Here is a 17,822-nt window from a genome sequence, read left to right on the forward strand (position 1 = left end):
CGATTGAAGCGCGACTAGGTGAGGAGGGAACAAACACTAGTAACAAAAAACCAAGTTTTGTTCAACAATAAAACAACAATTATATTCTACGAAGTATATTTATTTCTGAATCACATTATTTAGGCACAGTATATAAATAATTTATGAAAATGCCGTTCATTCTCAAAAACCTTTTTTTTTGTAGCGCCCTCTGAAGAATGGCACATGTCATTGCTTTGTGATGCAGTCCTTGTAGTGATCGGAAAGGCGCTCCTAAAGTTCGTCTGCTAGGAAACGCCCCTCGCGTGTTTTGGTGGTGCGCATTTGCATTCGTTTTTCCTTGTTAATTTGGTGTGCACTTAATTTTTGCTGTGCGTGGAGTTGCGAGGTGCGTTGTAACGTCGGTGAACACGTGTAGTACCGTGCCCGGCAGGCACGGTGAACTACGGGACGATGCTGCCAACGGTTGGAGCGGAGCGCTTGCGTCGGTACCTACAGAAACGATGTGCTGTACAAGTTGCAACAGCAACTCCCGTACACCTGGCGTTTTACTGCACCATTTTCTTCTCATTTCCACAGGTAACGCGAAACTATTGTACTGTTAATATGTGCACGGGGGTTGTGTAAGGGGACGTGGTGGTGCTTCGAAAAAAATGGGTCTACAGCTTTGTTATGTCACAGTTATCTCTTGATTTCACCTCAGGCTGGCTCAGAGAAAGTTGTGTCAATTACTCTAGGACTTCTCGGCGTAGTACCACTCGAATTTAAACGAGTCGCTTTAATTGTCTATCTCAGTGTCTTCTCTATTGCATTACAACGCTTGTAGTGCTCGTTGCTTCCCGCACTTGTATGCGCAAGCAGTATTTCCATCGCAGTACTGTGTTGTGCTGCTCCGTGCTGCGCTGCTGCCAGATCTTTCCTGCTATGTGCTTTTACATACTGCCGTCGCTTTCTTTTGCATTGATCCATTTTTCCTCTTTTTAATTATCTGTTGCGACACTTGCCTAATAATGCAACCAGGAAATTGCAGGCGTGAATGCTGAGTGAACTTCTGTAGAAACCCTTGTCTACTTGATAAGACGCCGGGACAGCTGCAGTGTGCTCGCTGCACTTTCGTGAATCGGCATTCCTGCGGCCCGGTTTTCTACGTCAAGATGCAGTGCCTAGTTCTTATCTCTTGTTTCGAAGTAGTTCTGCTGTTGACGCTTTCATTGCTCATAATGCTATGTGTTACGGGTAAAGTCAATTTTTCGGCGCGTAAGGAAAATCATAATGCATGTAGTGCCCACGAACATTTTGTACTTATTGTATACGTGCTCATTTTGTGCAGTGTGGTAAATTTGTTTTATGTTCATCCTGGAATAAAATTCAAATGTCTTGATTATAGCATGACTATGCGTTATTTCTTCTCTTAGAACAGAAGTACACAAACTGCAAGCATTTATATAATGCTTGCAAGGCACGCACGCCTACCTGCGTATGTGCGACGCAGGCGTTGGTCGAAATTGGTATCGGGAAAAGGAGTGGGCACGTTTTTTATATAAAAGGGGGGCCGGGGAGAGTGGTCAAGTGTCATTTTAGGCTCTGTATCCCAAGGCAGAAAAAAAATTCTGGTCGGGGGGGGGGGGGGGGGGGGGTCCGTTTGCCACCCGCTGCAATCAAAACAAACAACTGATTGCTTTTATACAGCAGTGGAAGGCATGAATACAGAATAAATGTTCAGAGAAGATGCAAGATGCTTTTATAAACCCCGAGGCGAATCATACGACAGTATGCTAAAGTGCGTTTCTCTAGTCACGAGTATAAGCTGGCGTTGACTTGAAGCACACACGCCAAGGGCTCGCCAACTTGCGTCAGATGCCAATGACATGAGCCCTCAGCGATCAGAGTCCTGCTAAGGCTATTTTGAAGCCAAATTTTCCCGCTAATGCCACCAAAATGACGTCACTTTCGGGCCGGATCTTGCGTCACATCCTGTTTATTTTTTGTTCCGCCGGAAGTGTTCCCTCCTCACACAGATGGCGCTAAGCCCCATGAGCAGCTTAAGAACCGCCATTTTCTGAACGTATGGGCTTCTATGGAAGCTTCGCTACCAGTTATATTTACCTTGCGTTCTACGGTAGCAGTTACTTGGCTCGTTCTTGAGAAAACAGTCCGGAATTTCACCGAAAATGGGCTTCACTCTTGTTGCAGTCACGCAAGGTAATTAAAAAAGTCCAATACACAAAGCAACACGGCAGCAGGTCCGCGAAATTTTGTTGTGGCTACTGTACCCCATAAACATTTAATCGCGACTGAAATGTCGTGCCGTCAACGTTTTATTAGCGTAAGGTTTGTTCGCTAACAACGCGGGACCCACAGACTACAAGGCAACGCACTACACAATGAGTTCGGAACGAACGAACGTTCAGGTTTTTTTTTTTGCAAGACATCTATGCCAACTTGGAGGTTGAATACAAACCTTGTGACCTTTGAATGCGTTATATTTTGAGGGGTAAGAAAACAAAGCCGCAAATAAAGTATTAAATTGGTACGGTGTGGCAGTCAGGTTTCAGTCGCTTCGACATCTGCCTCGTCAGACGCACCAGATGCGAACGGAACCGACTGAGAAGCCCAGCGGCAGTGTAATTACTTTGTCGCTCGACAATATCTTTACTTTGCTCAAAAAAATAATGAAACGGAAGCTTCATTTATAGCTAGAGTTTAAGTAAGTCAACTTAGAATATCCGCAACTCTTATACTGCACAGGAGTCTTGCTTCAACGCATGCTGAACGTCGTGAATCTGCAGTGGGAGCACGGCCGCTTGTTCGGAAAACACAAAGCCGGAAAAAGGATAGGTAGAACTGCTGTCACAGAAATGGAAGTACATGTATGCGACCGCTTTTTTCTTCGCAAGAACCAACAACGCTAAGCAGCACTCACGGGCGCCAGTTGCTATTAACGGCAGCTGAAGTTTTGGCGGGAACAAGCGCGAGCTCTTCCGCACCGCGAAAGGAAAATGAAATGGTCACTTACGTTTTTCAGCGGCGGCCACAGCAGGAAAACTATGTTATTCCACCAGTCAGGTATACTTCACAGAGCCACCGACACCAAAATGCACCTCACAGACACGTACAGGAGTACTACCGCAGTTTCAATGCCACAAAAGAGACGGAGACGGAGCCGTTGGTGCAACGCGTCCGTCCACAGGCCTCGCCGCGGGTTCAAAGAACGCGCAAAGGCACAACGCTGAACTAGTTCGACGGTCACCGTTGCGTTAGGACACACAAATGGCCCATTCCTACTGAACGTGTAACACTATCTCACGCTTTTTTGAATACGCTGCACTTTAGTTTAGTACGCTTTGTTTCATGGCCCGGTGCTGTGGCTCTTTAGGTAACTACTTTTTGCTGCGTTGTGGCCTGTTCACTCGCTCTGACCGCCGCCGCCGTCGCCGTCACGGGCTCGGCAAGCTCAAGGCCAAAATGCGCTTTTATCCGTCAGCTGAAGCTCGGCTTCCGATGAGCCTTCCGTGTGACGTTACTTCTTGTCGCCGTTTGCTTGGCGCTCACTCAATCTTTCAGCCAAGTTACCGATGAGTGGCCGACGGCTCGGAAGCCAATGGGGAACCATGGGGTTTCCAATAATTGGCAATCGGCCTCGGCTGCTTGGGTCGTAGGCTGTGATATCCAGGACAGATCGTCTGAACGAAACGGATGCGGATCTCCTTGCGGTCTTGAAGGAAGCGGATCTCCTTGCGGGCTTGCCGTGAGACGCATCACCATCCGCACAGACGACAAGGAGATTCCCACCAAGCAGACCACCTTGACTCTTGACCGCGCAGTACTTCCACAACATATAAATGCAGGCTTTATCCGATGCTCCATCCGTCCATACATTCCAAACCCGCGCCGCTGCTTTAAGTGTCAGCGGTTGGGGCATGGAATCAACTCCTGCCGTGACAACTGCCCATGCGACACCCTCTCTTGTGTGAACTGCGGAGGGCCGCATGTAGCGTACTCCCGCAAGTGCGAAAAATTTCAAATGGAAAAGAAAATAATCAACATCAAGGTAACTGAGAACATCACGTTCCCTGAGGCGAGAAAGGTTTGCCTCTTTCCCCCTGGGGAGGTACGCCGACGCAGCTCGCCGGGGGGCGGAGCGGCGTCTGGTTTTCACAGGGACCCAGTTCAGCGAGTCTGACCTGGTCCCTCCCGCGCCCCTGGCTGAGTTGCCTCAGGCAGCCCAACCTGTCACCACGCCGCTTGCTGAGGCAGCAGCGGTTGTGGTGCTAACCGCTTTTGTCGGAACCAGTGCCGCCATTGCCTCCCCGTCCTCCAGTGCGTTGGAGGATGCCGAGGGGATGGAAATCGGGGGCCCCGCATCGGCTCCCACCGTCACCGCACCGCCCGTGCCACTTCTGGCGTCCCCCGACGCCCGCGGCGGTGGCGGCTCAAACCAAAGGCCTCTCGAAGGGGGGCCAAGTCCGGGGGGCCCGGTCCGTCGGGCATCCCTCGGACATCCGACGACGAGATGGATGTCGGGCCGTTCCTGCCTTCAACGCAGCGCAAGGAGCGGCCACCGACTTCCAAGCCTACAGAAAGGCCCAAAAAGCCCAATCCAAGAGTCTCAGCCCCGAAAGACGACACATAAACATAAACACTCCAGTAGCTCTCACACTAAATAATGGGAAGAGAAAACATAATTCAATGGAACTGTAGAGGCCTTCTAAAAAATCTTGACGATGTGTACGAGATACTGCACTCCAATCAGCCAAGTGTCCTATGTCTACAAGAAACACATTTAAATTCCAAACACAAATTTTTTGAATAGTTACCTGGTATTTAGGAAGAACAGGGATGGTGGTGGTACATCTTCCGGGGGTGTGACCATCATTGCGCAAAAGTCCTTGGCGTGTCACTCTATCCAGTTACAGACCGTCCTTGTGGCTGTTGCCATACGTACTACAATTTTCAATACCCTAAAAAACACTATGCTCCGTTTACATCCCTCCTGATTTCCTGCTCTCGAGCTCAGACTTCGAGGGCCTTGTAGATCAGCCACGTGCACCTTTCATTCTTTTAGGCGACCTGAACGCACATAACTCTCTTTGGGGCTCTGCTCGCACGGATGCCCGAGGTCGCCTTACCGAAAAATATCTAACATCTTCGGGAGCATGCCTATTCAATAAAAACAAGCCTATATACCATAATATAGGACACCACTCATTCACACCTCGACTTGGCTATTGTTTCTGCAGCACTGTTTCCATCTCTTGAATGGGACATTGGCACTAACCCATATGGTAGTGACCACTTCCCAACCACATTAACATACATAGGTAAAGGTCCGAACAGTTCACCTCCCTATAACAGGTTCAATGAAGCTAGAGCGAACTGGAGTACATTTACAGAGACATTCAAACTACACCACACATCCATAACACACCTTCACATTGAAGAAGCCACCCAACTGATCACGGCGCACATCCTCGCCGCCGCAAAAGTCCATTCCCTAGGCCTCCGGTGCCCTGTGCAACCCAGGGAGGCCCTGGTGGAACGAGGACTGTAGGCGGGCGCGAGAGGCCCAGAACAAGGCGTGGGGTGTCCTTCGCCGGTACCCCACGCCAGATAATCTCATTTCCTTTAAACGGGCAAAGGCTCTTGGGAAGCGTGTGCGTCGTGAGGCGAAAAGGGAGAGTTGGCGCGCCTTCCTCACTTCTTTCAACTCATACACCGACACTCACAAAGTCTGGACACGAATACGCAAGCTAACAGGACAAAAGGACAACAGACACCCAGCCTGCCCCTGGTTAGCACAACAGGGGACACGCTCGAAGACCAGGCCAACACACTTGCACAACACTTCGAACACGTGTCCAGTTCAGCACACTACACAAACACTTTCATGAAACACAAAACATCTGTTGAAAAGAAGTCCCTGCGTGATAACAACAAGTCGCACACTTCTTACAATTCTCCTTTTTCAATTCATGAGCTGAAGGTTGGTCTGAGCACATGTAAGCCTTCAGCTCCAGGTGCAGACAAAATCACATACACCATGATAGAACACCTACACCCGGACACTGTTGAAACACTCCTACATCTATGACGGTCTGTAACTGGATAGAGTGACACGCCAAGGACTTTCTCGCAATGATGGTCACACCCCCGGAAGATGTACCACCACCATCCCTGTTCTTCCTAAATACCAGGTAACTATTCAAAAAATTTGTGTTTGGAATTTAAATGTGTTTCTTGTAGACATGAATACGCAAGCTAAAAGGACAAAAGGACAACAGACACCCAGCCTGCCCCTGGTTAGCACAACAGGGGACACGCTCGAAGACCAGGCCAACACACTTGCACAACACTTCGAACACGTGTCCAGTTCAGCACACTACACAAACACTTTCATGAAACACAAAATATCTGTTGAAAAGAAGTCACTATGTCCAGTTTACACGTTTTATACCTACCTTTCGTGGTAATCACTTCTTTTCATTAAATAACTTCTCTGGCGCTCTTTGCCCTCGTCGGCCGTGCGCCATTCAACACAAACCATCATCATCAAAAGATGCCTTTATCCATATTCAGTTTTGAATAGCAGTCTTCTTTGATATGGAAAATGCATCTTGAGTGACCTCAAGTCGTTTGGTGTCTCCGACAACATGCTGAACACCCTCGCTAGCTACATGTCAGAAAGAACCTTTCGAGTGAGGGCTGGTAGTGCACTTTCCAATGTATTTGTACAGGAAAATGGCGTTCCTCAAGGCGGTGTCTTGAGCAGCACACTATTCATTGTTAGATGAACTCGCTCCAGAAGGCATTGTCATCAACAATTTCCTGTTCTGTATATGTAGATGACGTCCAAATATCTTTTAAGTCTTGTAACTTCTCAATTTGTGAACGCCAAGTATAGCTTGGGGGGAACAAACTTGCTGGCTGGGCGGACACAAGCGACTTTAAACTGAACCCTGTAAAAAGTACTTGTGTTGTGTTCTCCCGGAAGCGCGGGATTCATGCGGACCCTGATATCTCTATTAATGGTGCAGGAATCCCTGTCAGAGGGGAACAGAAGTTTTTGGGCTTAATATTCGATAGTCAACTCACATTTATCCCTCACTTGAAGCAGTTGAAACAGAAATGCCTAAAACAATGAACATTCTTAAAGTTCTGTCACACCAATCCTACGGTGCTGACAAGCATGAACTCCCACAACAGGATTTTTACGGCTGAAGCACACGGCATTTTACTTGTTTTACATCACATCATTTAACATCAAATTTCAAAGTCCACAGTGTTTACAGATTCTCTTAGTGTTGTACGTGCACGTTTGTCCAGAAAACGCTCAAAAAGTATGTAATCAATCTTGTTTTTAAGGCCCTATGTCGGAATACGCCTCAAGTCTTGAAATAACAATATGTTGGGTTGCTGGCCACTGTGGAATAGCCGGAAATAAAACCGCAGATCCACTACAGTCGACCGCAGACCGCAGACTCTTGAATACAGTAGACATAGCAACAGTGCCGTACACAGACACGAAGCCACACATTAGACACCAACTTCGCAACACATGCAAACACACTGGAGGGAACAGATTACAAATTACACGTAATAAAACCACACTTGGGATCATACCTACTGACGCAACAGACACATTGAAGTTACTTTAGCTAGGTTGCGGATAGGCCATACACATGTAACACACTGACACTGGCACACTGGCTCTCCAAGACCCATGTGTAGCAGGTGTGGGGTGGGCCTATCCGTAGTCCACATCTTAATCTCATGCAAGGCACTCGACACAACAAGACACAGACACTTCAAGGAACTATACAGACAGCACATTCCGCTACACCCTTCCTTGTTTTTGGGTGACAACGCCATGGTTTCTGTGCAACGCGTTTTTAAATATTGGTCTGTTGTTACCTTTTGAAACCTCATATCCTATCATGCGTAATCAACACTGGCCCTATACACAAGCCGTCATCATTGCTTTTAATTGATTTTACTGTTATTCTGCCTTACACATTTTTATAGCCACTGTTTTCTGTTGTATACTTTTGTTCGGCGTTCTTTGCCCCAGCTGGCCTTGCGCCAAAAAATCCAACCATCATCATCATCAACATAATATCGCTAAGTCTATCATTTTCACAGATTCATTAGGGTCGTGCGCACATTATCATCCCAAAGGTCTTGCAATAATTATGTTGTCAATCTCGTTTTTAAATCTTTGATGTCGGCATATGCCTGAAACCTGAATGTGACCGTCTGCTGGGTTCTAGGCCACGCTGGCATTGCCCCGCACGGGGCACCTTGAGTATTCATGGTGACGGTACTGGCGATACCGTGGACCCCGAGCCCCCCAACATAAGCTGTGACCTACCGTGGTGATGTGTTTTTAAGGTGAAGGGTAGAAACCTCAAACGGTGGCCGTCGGAGCCCAGGTCAAGCTCCGGCCGATGGGCTCCCTGCCTGCCTACCAGGCAGGAGGCTCCGGGACCTCTTTGACTACCAGGGTAAGGTCAAAGAAGAAAGTACCCCCGTCTCCCTGCTTTTATACTATGCCGTATGGTATTATCTAACCCCCCCCCAACCGTGATCAGCCGCCTAAAAGGGGCCGCACCGAAATATCGTTTCCTCCATTGCCATCTTTGACATTTTTTGAACCAGATCATTACTCTCGATTTCTTGTCATGGAGTCCCTCAATCCAACCCACCCTCTAGCATCTCAGTCAGTCTTCTTGATCGCCAAGTATCTTGAAGCAATAATAGGAAAATCCTACAAGTGCAAAAAACAAAGGTCTGGTGAACTCCTAATCGAAATAAATGGCAAGCAGCAGTCTGCAAAGCTTCTAGCTCAGACTAGACTGGCTGATCTCGACATCAGGGTCACACCCCATCGGAGCCTCAACAGCTCGCAGGGTGTGATATCCGAAACAGATCTCCTGAACGAAACGGATGCGGATCTCCTTGCCGGCTTGAAGGATCAGAGCGTCACTGCCGTGAGACGCATCACTATCCGCAGAGACGACAGGGAGATTCCCACCAAGCACATTATCTTGACTTTTGACCGCGCAGTTCTTCCACAACACATACATGCAGGTTTTATCCGTTGCTCCACCCGTCCGTACATCCCGAATCCGCGGCGCTGTTTTAAGTGCCAGCGGTTCGGGCATGGTACAAACTCTTGCCGTGGCCGAACGACGTGTGCAAAATGCGCGGCGCACGATCACCCGACTGACAACTGTCCATCCGACACCCTCTGTTGTGAGAACTGCGGCGGGCCGCATGCAGCGTACTCCCGCAAGTGTGAAAAATTCCAACTGGAAAAAAAGATAATCAACATAAAGGTAACTGCGAACATGACCTTCCCAGAGGCGCGGAAGAGGTTCGCCTCTTTCCCCCTGGGGAGGTACGCCGATGCGGCTCGCCGGGGGCAGGAGCGGCGTCTGGTGTCCACAGGGACCCAGTTCAGCGAGTCTGACATGGTCCCTCGCCCCCCCCCCCCTGGGGTGCCTCAGGCATCCCAATCCGTTGCAACGCCGCTTGCTGAGGCAGCAGCGGTTGTAGTGACAACCTCTTCTGTAGGGACCGGTTCCGCTCCCGCCTCTGCCTCCCCGTCCTCCAGTGCGCTGGAGGGTGCCGACCGGATGGACACCGGGGGCCCCGCATCGGCTCCCACCGCCACCGCACCTCCCGTGCCACCTCTAGTGCTCCGGACGCCCTCGGCAGTGGCGACTCAAACGAAGGGCTCCCGAAAGGGGGCCAAGTCCGGGTGGCCTGGTCCGCCGGGCACCCTTCTGGCATCCGACGAGGAGATGGATGTCACGCCGTTCCTGCCTGCAACGCAGCGCAAGGAGTGGCCTCCAATGTCCAAGCCGACAGAAAAGCCTAAAAATCCTAGAATAACAGCCCTGAAAGACGACACATAAACAAACACACACACACTCCAGTTATTCTTAAATTTAAATAATGGGAACAGAAAACATCATCCAATGGAACTGCAGAGGCCTCCTTAAAAATCTTGACGATGTGTATGAGATTCTGCATGCCAGTCAGCCAAGAATCATGTGTCTCCAGGAAACCCACCTCAATTCTAAACAAATAAATTTCTTGAATAGGTACATGGTATTCAGAAAGGAGAGGGTTGGCTGCACACACTCTTCAGGAGGTGGGGCAATTGTCGCCCGGAAATCCTTAGCCTGCCACCCTGTCACTCTGAACACTATCCTTGAGGCTGTAGCAATCTCTACGATAATATTTAATAGGTTGATAACGGTGTGCTCCATTTACATCTCTCCTGATTTTGCACTTCTGAGCTCTGATTTCGAGGCGCTGGTCGACCAGCTGCCCGAACCGTACATTCTAACAGGCGACCTTAATGCACACAACTCCCTTTGGTGCTCCTCCAGAACGGATGCCCGAGGTCGCCTGATAGAGAAGTTTCTTACATCCTCCGGAGCATGCCTTTTCAACAAAAAACAGCCTACATACCATAACTTAGGACACAATACATACTCGAATCTTGACTTGGCTATTGGTTCCGCAGTTCTCTTTCCATGTCTTGAGTGGGGTGTGGGCACAGACCCATATGGTAGTGACCATTTCCCCACTTCCCTAACGTACATAGGTAAAGGCCCATGCAGTCCATCTTCCCATAACAGGTTTAATGAATCAAAAGAAAACTGGAGTACATTCACAGAAACATCTAAACTACACCACACAACCATAAAACACCCACACGTGGAGGAAGCAGCCCAACTCGTCACGGCACACATCCTCGACGCCGCCGAAAAGTCTATGCCCCAGGCCTCCAGTGCGTCCCGCAACCCAAGGAGGCCCTGGTGGAACGAGGACTGTAGGCGGGCGCGAGAGGCCCAGAACAAGGCGTGGGGTGTCCTTCGCCGGTACACCACGCCAGATAATCTGATTTCCTTTAAACGGTCAAAGGCTCTTGGGAAGCGTGTGCGTCGTGAGGCGAAAAGGGAGAGTTGGCGCGCCTTCATCACTTCCATCAACTCATACACCGACACTCACAAAGTCCGGACACGAATACGTAACCTTAAAGGACAGCAGAAACACAGCCTGCCCCTGGTCAGTACAATAGGGAACACACTACAAGACCAGGCTAACACACTTGCACAACACTTCCAACACGTTTCCAGCTCTGCACACTACACAAACACTTTCCTAAAACATAAAAATACTTGTAAAAAGTCCCTACATAACAATAACAGGTCAAAATCTGGTTACAATTCTGAATTTACACTCTATGAGTTGAGGGTTGCCCTGAGCATATGTGAACCTTCAGCTCCAGGGGCAGATAAGATTAAATACACCATGATACAACACCTACACCCAGACACTTTTGAAACACTCCTACACCTATACAATAAAATATGGCTTTCGGGGCAGATTCCACACTCTTGGAGGGAGGCCATTGTAGTGGCGTTGCTGAAGTAAGGGAAGGACCCTTCCTCTCCCGCCAGTTATCGTCCCATCGCCCTGACAAGCTGCCTGTGCAAGCTGCTCGAGAAGATGATAAATCGCAGGCTCGTGTACTTTCTTGAGTACAACGGTCTTCTCGAGAGCTGCCAGGCAGGCTTTAGGGTGGGGCGATCCACCAACGATCAACTTGTTGCGTTGGAATCCTTCATAAAAGATGCATTTGCTCATAAGCAGTTCTGCCTTACGGTATTCTTTGATCTTCAAAAGGCTTACGACACAGCCTGGCGATATGGCATTCTTAGCGACCTGAAGTCCTGTGGTGTGTCAGGTAACATGTTAAATACCATTTGTAGCTACATGTCCAAGAGGACATTTCGTGTTAAGGTTGGGTCATCCCTGTCCGGGATACATGTGCAGGAAAATGGTGTGCCGCAAGGTGGAGTTTTAAGCTGCACATTGTTTATAGTTAAGATGAACTCCATCCGAAAGGCATTGCCACCAACCATTTCCTGTTCTATCTATGCAGACGATGTTCAAATACCTTTTAAATCCTGTAACTTGTCAATTTGCGAACGTCAAGTACAGCTCGGTGTTAAGAAGCTTGCTGGATGGGCGGACCTTAACGGTTTTAAACTGAACCCGGGCAATAGTACTTGTGTTCTGTTCTCCCGCAAGCACGGGCTTAGTGCGGACCCTGAGATTGCTCTTGGCCGTGCATCTATTCCTGTTAAAAGGGAGCACAAGTTTTTAGGTGTCATATTTGATAACAAGTTCACGTTCATACCTCACGTCAAAGCACTTAAACATAAATGCCTCAAAACACTAAACATTCTCAAGGTCCTCTCCCACCAATCCTATGGTGCAGACAAAGAACTACTTCTCCGGGTCTTTACCGCCTTAGTCGGGTCCCGGTTAGACTACGGCAGTCTCGTGTATGGGTCGGCATCAAAAACCGCACTAAAAATGCTTGACCCAGTACTCCACTTGGGCCTCCGCCTTGCGTCGGGTGCGTTCCGCACTAGCCCGGCAAAGAGTCTATACGTTGAATGTAACAAATGGTGCCTTGAGGACCAACGAACGTACATGGACTTGCTCTACGCTTTCAAAATTTCATCGATGAATAACCATCCTTTTAAAAATATTTTTAATGATGCATCCACATCACCAGTGTTTGTAAATCGCCCGTCCGTTCCTTTGCCATTCTCACTTAGAGTGAGACAGGAAGCTTTGGATTTCAACATCTCCTTTTCAGACATTTACACATCTTTTACTGACGTTTTACCACTCTGGCAGCTTCAACCTTTGTGTTGTGACTTGTCTTTTATGAATATTGATAAAACCAGGGTACCACAAACTGCAACTTTGCAGCACTTCTTCTCCCTGCAGTACAAGTATCAATGTGTAGAGTTTTATAGTGACGCATCAAAAACTGCAACCATAGTGTCTTGCGCTGCTCATGGACCAAACTTTGATGCATGCAGAATCATGAGCACATACACCACAATTTACTCAGCTGAAGCATATGGCGTCTTACTCATTGCACAACACATTCTTGAACACAAAATCTCGAAGTCCATCATATATACAGATTCCTTGAGCGTTGTGCGCTCATTGGCATCATACAAGCCATGCAAAAACAGAATTGTCCATATCGTTTTCAACACCATCATGTCTATATACGGCCAAAAACTTGTTCTGGTGTTGTGCTGGGTTCCAGGCCATGCTGGGATTGCTGGCAATGAGGTTGCGGATCAGAAGGCCGCAGTTGCTGCACTCAGGAACACAGTAGATATAACAATACTACCACAGAGTGACCTTAAGCCACAAATTCGACAATACCTTCGTAGGAAATGGCAAGCACAGTCGAATGAACAGACAGATAACAAACTACACGTAATAAAGCCACACTTGGGACGATACACAACTGACTCCCACAACAGACACACGGAAGTCGCCTTGGGTAGGCTGCGGATAAGGCACACCCATGCAACGCACTCGTATCTGCTGACGGGATCTTCTAGACCCCAGTGCGGCAGATGCGGAGAGGCCCTATCCGAAGTGCACATACTAGTAACATGCAAGGCACTTCACACAATACGACGCAAACACTTCAGAGAACTCTACAGACAACATATTTTCCTACATCCATCGTTTTTTCTAGGTGACGATGCTATTGTTTCCGTGAAACGTGTGTTTGAGCATTTGTCAGAAGTCAAGTTTTTAAACCTCATTTCCTATCACGCATAATCAACCTGGCCCTATACACCAGCCATCACCATTATCTTTAATTGATTTTACTATGTTCGGTTGACACGCTTTTTTTAAAACCTACCGTTTTGTGCTAACCACTTCACTTCATTAAATAACCTTGTCGCTGGCGCTCTTTGCCCTCGTTGGCCTTGCGCCATTAAACACTTACCATCATCATCATCAACCTCAAGCACTCATCAGACAACACCTGCGGAAAGCATGGCAAACACGGTGGAGTGAACAGACAGACACAAACTACATGTACTAAAGCCATACTTGGGACGATACACAACTGACTCACACAACAGAGACGCCGAAGTGACCTTAGCAAGGTTACGGATAGGCCACACACACACACACACACAACACACTCGCACCTCTCACTCGATCTCCAAGACCCATGTGCAGCGGGTGTGGAGAGGCCCTATCCGTAATCTAATCCACATATTCATTCAATGCAAGGCACTTGACACAACACGACGCATACACTTCCCACAACTATACAGACAATACATCCCGTTTCACCCATTATACTTTTTAGGTGACAAGCCCATGTTTTCGACCAACATGTTTTTAACTTCCCTGTGATGTCAAGTCTTTACATCTCATCTCTTATGCATCATGGCAACCTGGCCCTTTACACCAGTTATCTTGATTAGCTTGTGTTTTACTTCGTTTATTTTTACTAAACTTTTCTACTTTTACTTTCATGTCGCTCATTAACTCACTTTTTTGGCGCTCTTTGCCCTTAGTTGGCCTTGCGGCATTAAAATCCAAATATCATCATCATCACTTTTCACAACTGTACAGAGAACACATTCCACTACAGCATTCCTACTTTTTAGGGGACGACCCCATAATCACCCACAAGCATACTTTTAAGTTCCTTAGCGACGTCAAGTTTTGCACCTCATTACTTACCATGCCTGTTGAAACCCTGGCCCTTTCACCAGTCATCTTCATTGTCTTTGTGTCATTTCACGTATATTTTTAGTAAAATGTTTTACACTTACTATCACCTCGTCCTCATAAAACAACTTTTCGGTTGCGGTCGTTGCCCTTAGTCGGCCTTGCGCCATAAAAACCCAACCATCATCATCCTTCTTGTCATAAACCGTGTCTTGCTGTCATCTGCATGCTCGTGGTGCTCCGCCTCGAAAGAAGTGCTCGACGCATCACAGAGAAAAAGAAAAGTGCACATAAAATGCACGATACAGTAGCTAGCAGCTCAAGAAGATGACTGTGCCTAGTTCAGCTGACAGCAAGGTAGCAACAACACTGGCGCCCTTGTAAATTTTTACATTGGTGCTCAGTGTTCGGTGCGGCTAATGTGTTCCATCTTCCGCTGACTCGCCTTGACAGAGAGCTTGGTGCCCGTGATATTCTTTTTATTGCTGTACCTTGTTTTGATGCAATGTTCTACGCCACTTCTAACTTAGTTTCGTGGCGGGGTACGTGGTGGCCGTTACGGCTGTTCTGTATTGTGTCATGTTCTGACGAGATGTGCTCGGACTCTTTAAGGTAACAACCCTGGGACAAGAATATTTTTAGTCTTGGCGTTCTAGTTGGGGCTGCACCACGTTCTGGTGTGTTCTGTTTACCCACTTTCAGTTCAGAGCACGTGCCCACGACGGGAAACGTGGTCTTGGCATTTTTTGTTTTATTGTGTGTTCTGATGGTGTGCTGATTGTCTTAAGCACAGGAGAAACGCGATGGTATTCGAAATATTGGCAAAACAAAGAAGAGAGGAGACGTGACCCGCTTCTTCAAAGTTGTGAAAGTGACAGCCAGTGCTTTTGAGTAAACAAATCGTAAAACGTGTTTTAACATATTTTCTTTTGGCTTCCCAACAGTAGTTGGCGTTCAGTATTGGCAACTCTAGATTCTCGAGGGAAGGAGGCTGCTTGACGCACGATCGGCTGAGTTACTCTCTCTTACCACGAACACCCTCACTAGCGATCACTGAGTCTCCTACACATTGTTTCTCATCTCAGGTACTGCTGGTCTAGTCAAATAATACATATACCATACTGGCACAAGTTTTGCAATGAAGTGACTCAATCGTCAGACCAGCCAAAAGAAATGGCACACGCATGCGTATGAGCGCCCAGTGTACAACATTTAGCAAGCGAGAACAGTTGGGCAAACTGCCATTGTCAACTTATATCAGCTACTCATGGAAGAGGTTTGGCATAACCTGTTGAAACTTAAGAAAAATAACTAGGTTCACTGCTGGCTTAAGGGGCCAAGAATACGCCATGCTTCTTTGTTATGAAATTTGGCAGAATTCACGAAAAAACACTGGTAACCGTGCTCCGCGCTCACAAATTGCAGTGAATTTGCATTGCCGGGCGCACCTTGGCTATTAATGGGGATATAATCTATCTGCGAAACCCGTGTAAAAAAATAGAGAAGGTGGCATCGGAGCCATTTGATAAAACGGGACGTACTTTCGGGAACTTGTGCATTTTTTATCTTCGTGTCTTTTATCTTCGCCATTTGTAGATAAAGAAGCAGCTGAACACGTACGCGCGCCTGCCGATGGTGACAACCCATCTATACCTTTCAAATAACTTGTTTTAACATGGCCAAGAGCATTGTTCGCAGCATACTGGTCTCAGTGATGGCGCTGATAGCAGAGGTGGATCTGGCAGCGTCTCTCGCACACTTTCAGCGCGCGCGAGCTGCTGGAGAAATGGCGCTATCACAGGGGTCTGCAGTGACATTTTTTTTCTTTTAAAGTATTTCTAATTGCATCTGCTATCACCGCCATCGCCGAGACCAGTATGCTGCGAACAATGCTCGAAGCCAGTTTAAATATGTGGTTTGAGAGGTGTAGATGGGCTACTGCCTTCGGCAGGTGCGCATGCGTGTTCTGATCCTTTCGGTTACCGCCGTTGCAGCTACACGGCGATCTGATGCGGTTTGGACACAGCTGACGTGTTTCAATTTCATGTAAAAAGCAGCTTCTTGACGTAGTTTGAATGAATCAAGGAAATTTCGTCATTCTTGCGTGTTTCGCTTTGTTTACAAAGCAAGAAACGCAAATGCTTGCGGAGTTGTTAACTAACTAACTAAATGACTGACTGACTGACTCACTGACTGACTGCAACGACTTACTTGCACGAATGCTTTGCTCTGTGGACAGCCAATGCACTCACGATTTGTACAAGTGCGGCACGCACACACACAGCTGGCTGGCGCCGCATCTTTTCAAAGTGCTACGAGTTGTGCCGCGCCTCCGCCAGATGACGCCACGGGTCCCGCGACCGAGAGAAGACGCAGTGAAACATCCCCCTCGCGAGGGGCACGATCAAATGCAGAGCATTTCCGTGGGCGCACGACGTTAAGTAGTTTGCGTTACGTTAATGTTGTTGCACTTGTGGCAACTGCTGACGAGAGAGCGCTCGTCAGCAGTAATTTGAATGAGTCAACGATATAAGGCGCGTTCGTAGCGTCCCATTCTGTGTCGGCTTTGTGGCGCAGTGGGTAAAGCACCATGTACATTGCGTTCCGCCCGCAGGGTCGAGGGATCGAAACCTGGCGCCGGATAGTATTTTTTTTATATAGTAGGGACAACGACGGTGCGGACTACGGACGTCAACGCGGGTGACATCATGAGTTACTGAAATGCTCTGCATTTAAAAGTTGCGGGATGGAACCTCCATTTCGCAGACTCTTTGAAAGACGTTAGCTTCAGCTCTGCTATAGCTGAAGGATAATCTCTTACTAGAACTGGCAGTAAGGTTTTGGTTTCACTCTAGTTGAAATGTTTTGCGTTGTTGTACAAGGGCAGTTAGAAGATATGGGGAGTTGGAAATTGAGGCTGGGATATTTCACTGACGATGTCGTATGTATAACTTCCATTGATTACAGCATGTGAATCACCAGATGCCATGCTGCTTAATCGCATGGCGGTATTTTTACTTCTTTCTTGTGGGAACGTTACTACCCTTGTTTAAGAGACATCTCCTCAGTTGTGATGAAGTGTTTACATCTTTCTGTAACAACATTGTTGGAAATAAAAGAAATTGACTGATATTTTGAGGAAGTGCGTGATTGGTGTAGAAATTAAAGTAAAATAGGCACATTTAATTGCTTTTTTACCAAAAAACTGGCAATGTTAGCAATTTAATGTCGGCAAAACAGATTTGAAACGT

Source organism: Haemaphysalis longicornis, unplaced genomic scaffold (genome assembly GCF_048455015.1).
Source record: "Haemaphysalis longicornis isolate Haplotype H1 unplaced genomic scaffold, Haemaphysalis longicornis Haplotype H1 scaffold_8, whole genome shotgun sequence".
Taxonomy (NCBI): Eukaryota; Metazoa; Arthropoda; class Arachnida; order Ixodida; family Ixodidae; genus Haemaphysalis; species Haemaphysalis longicornis.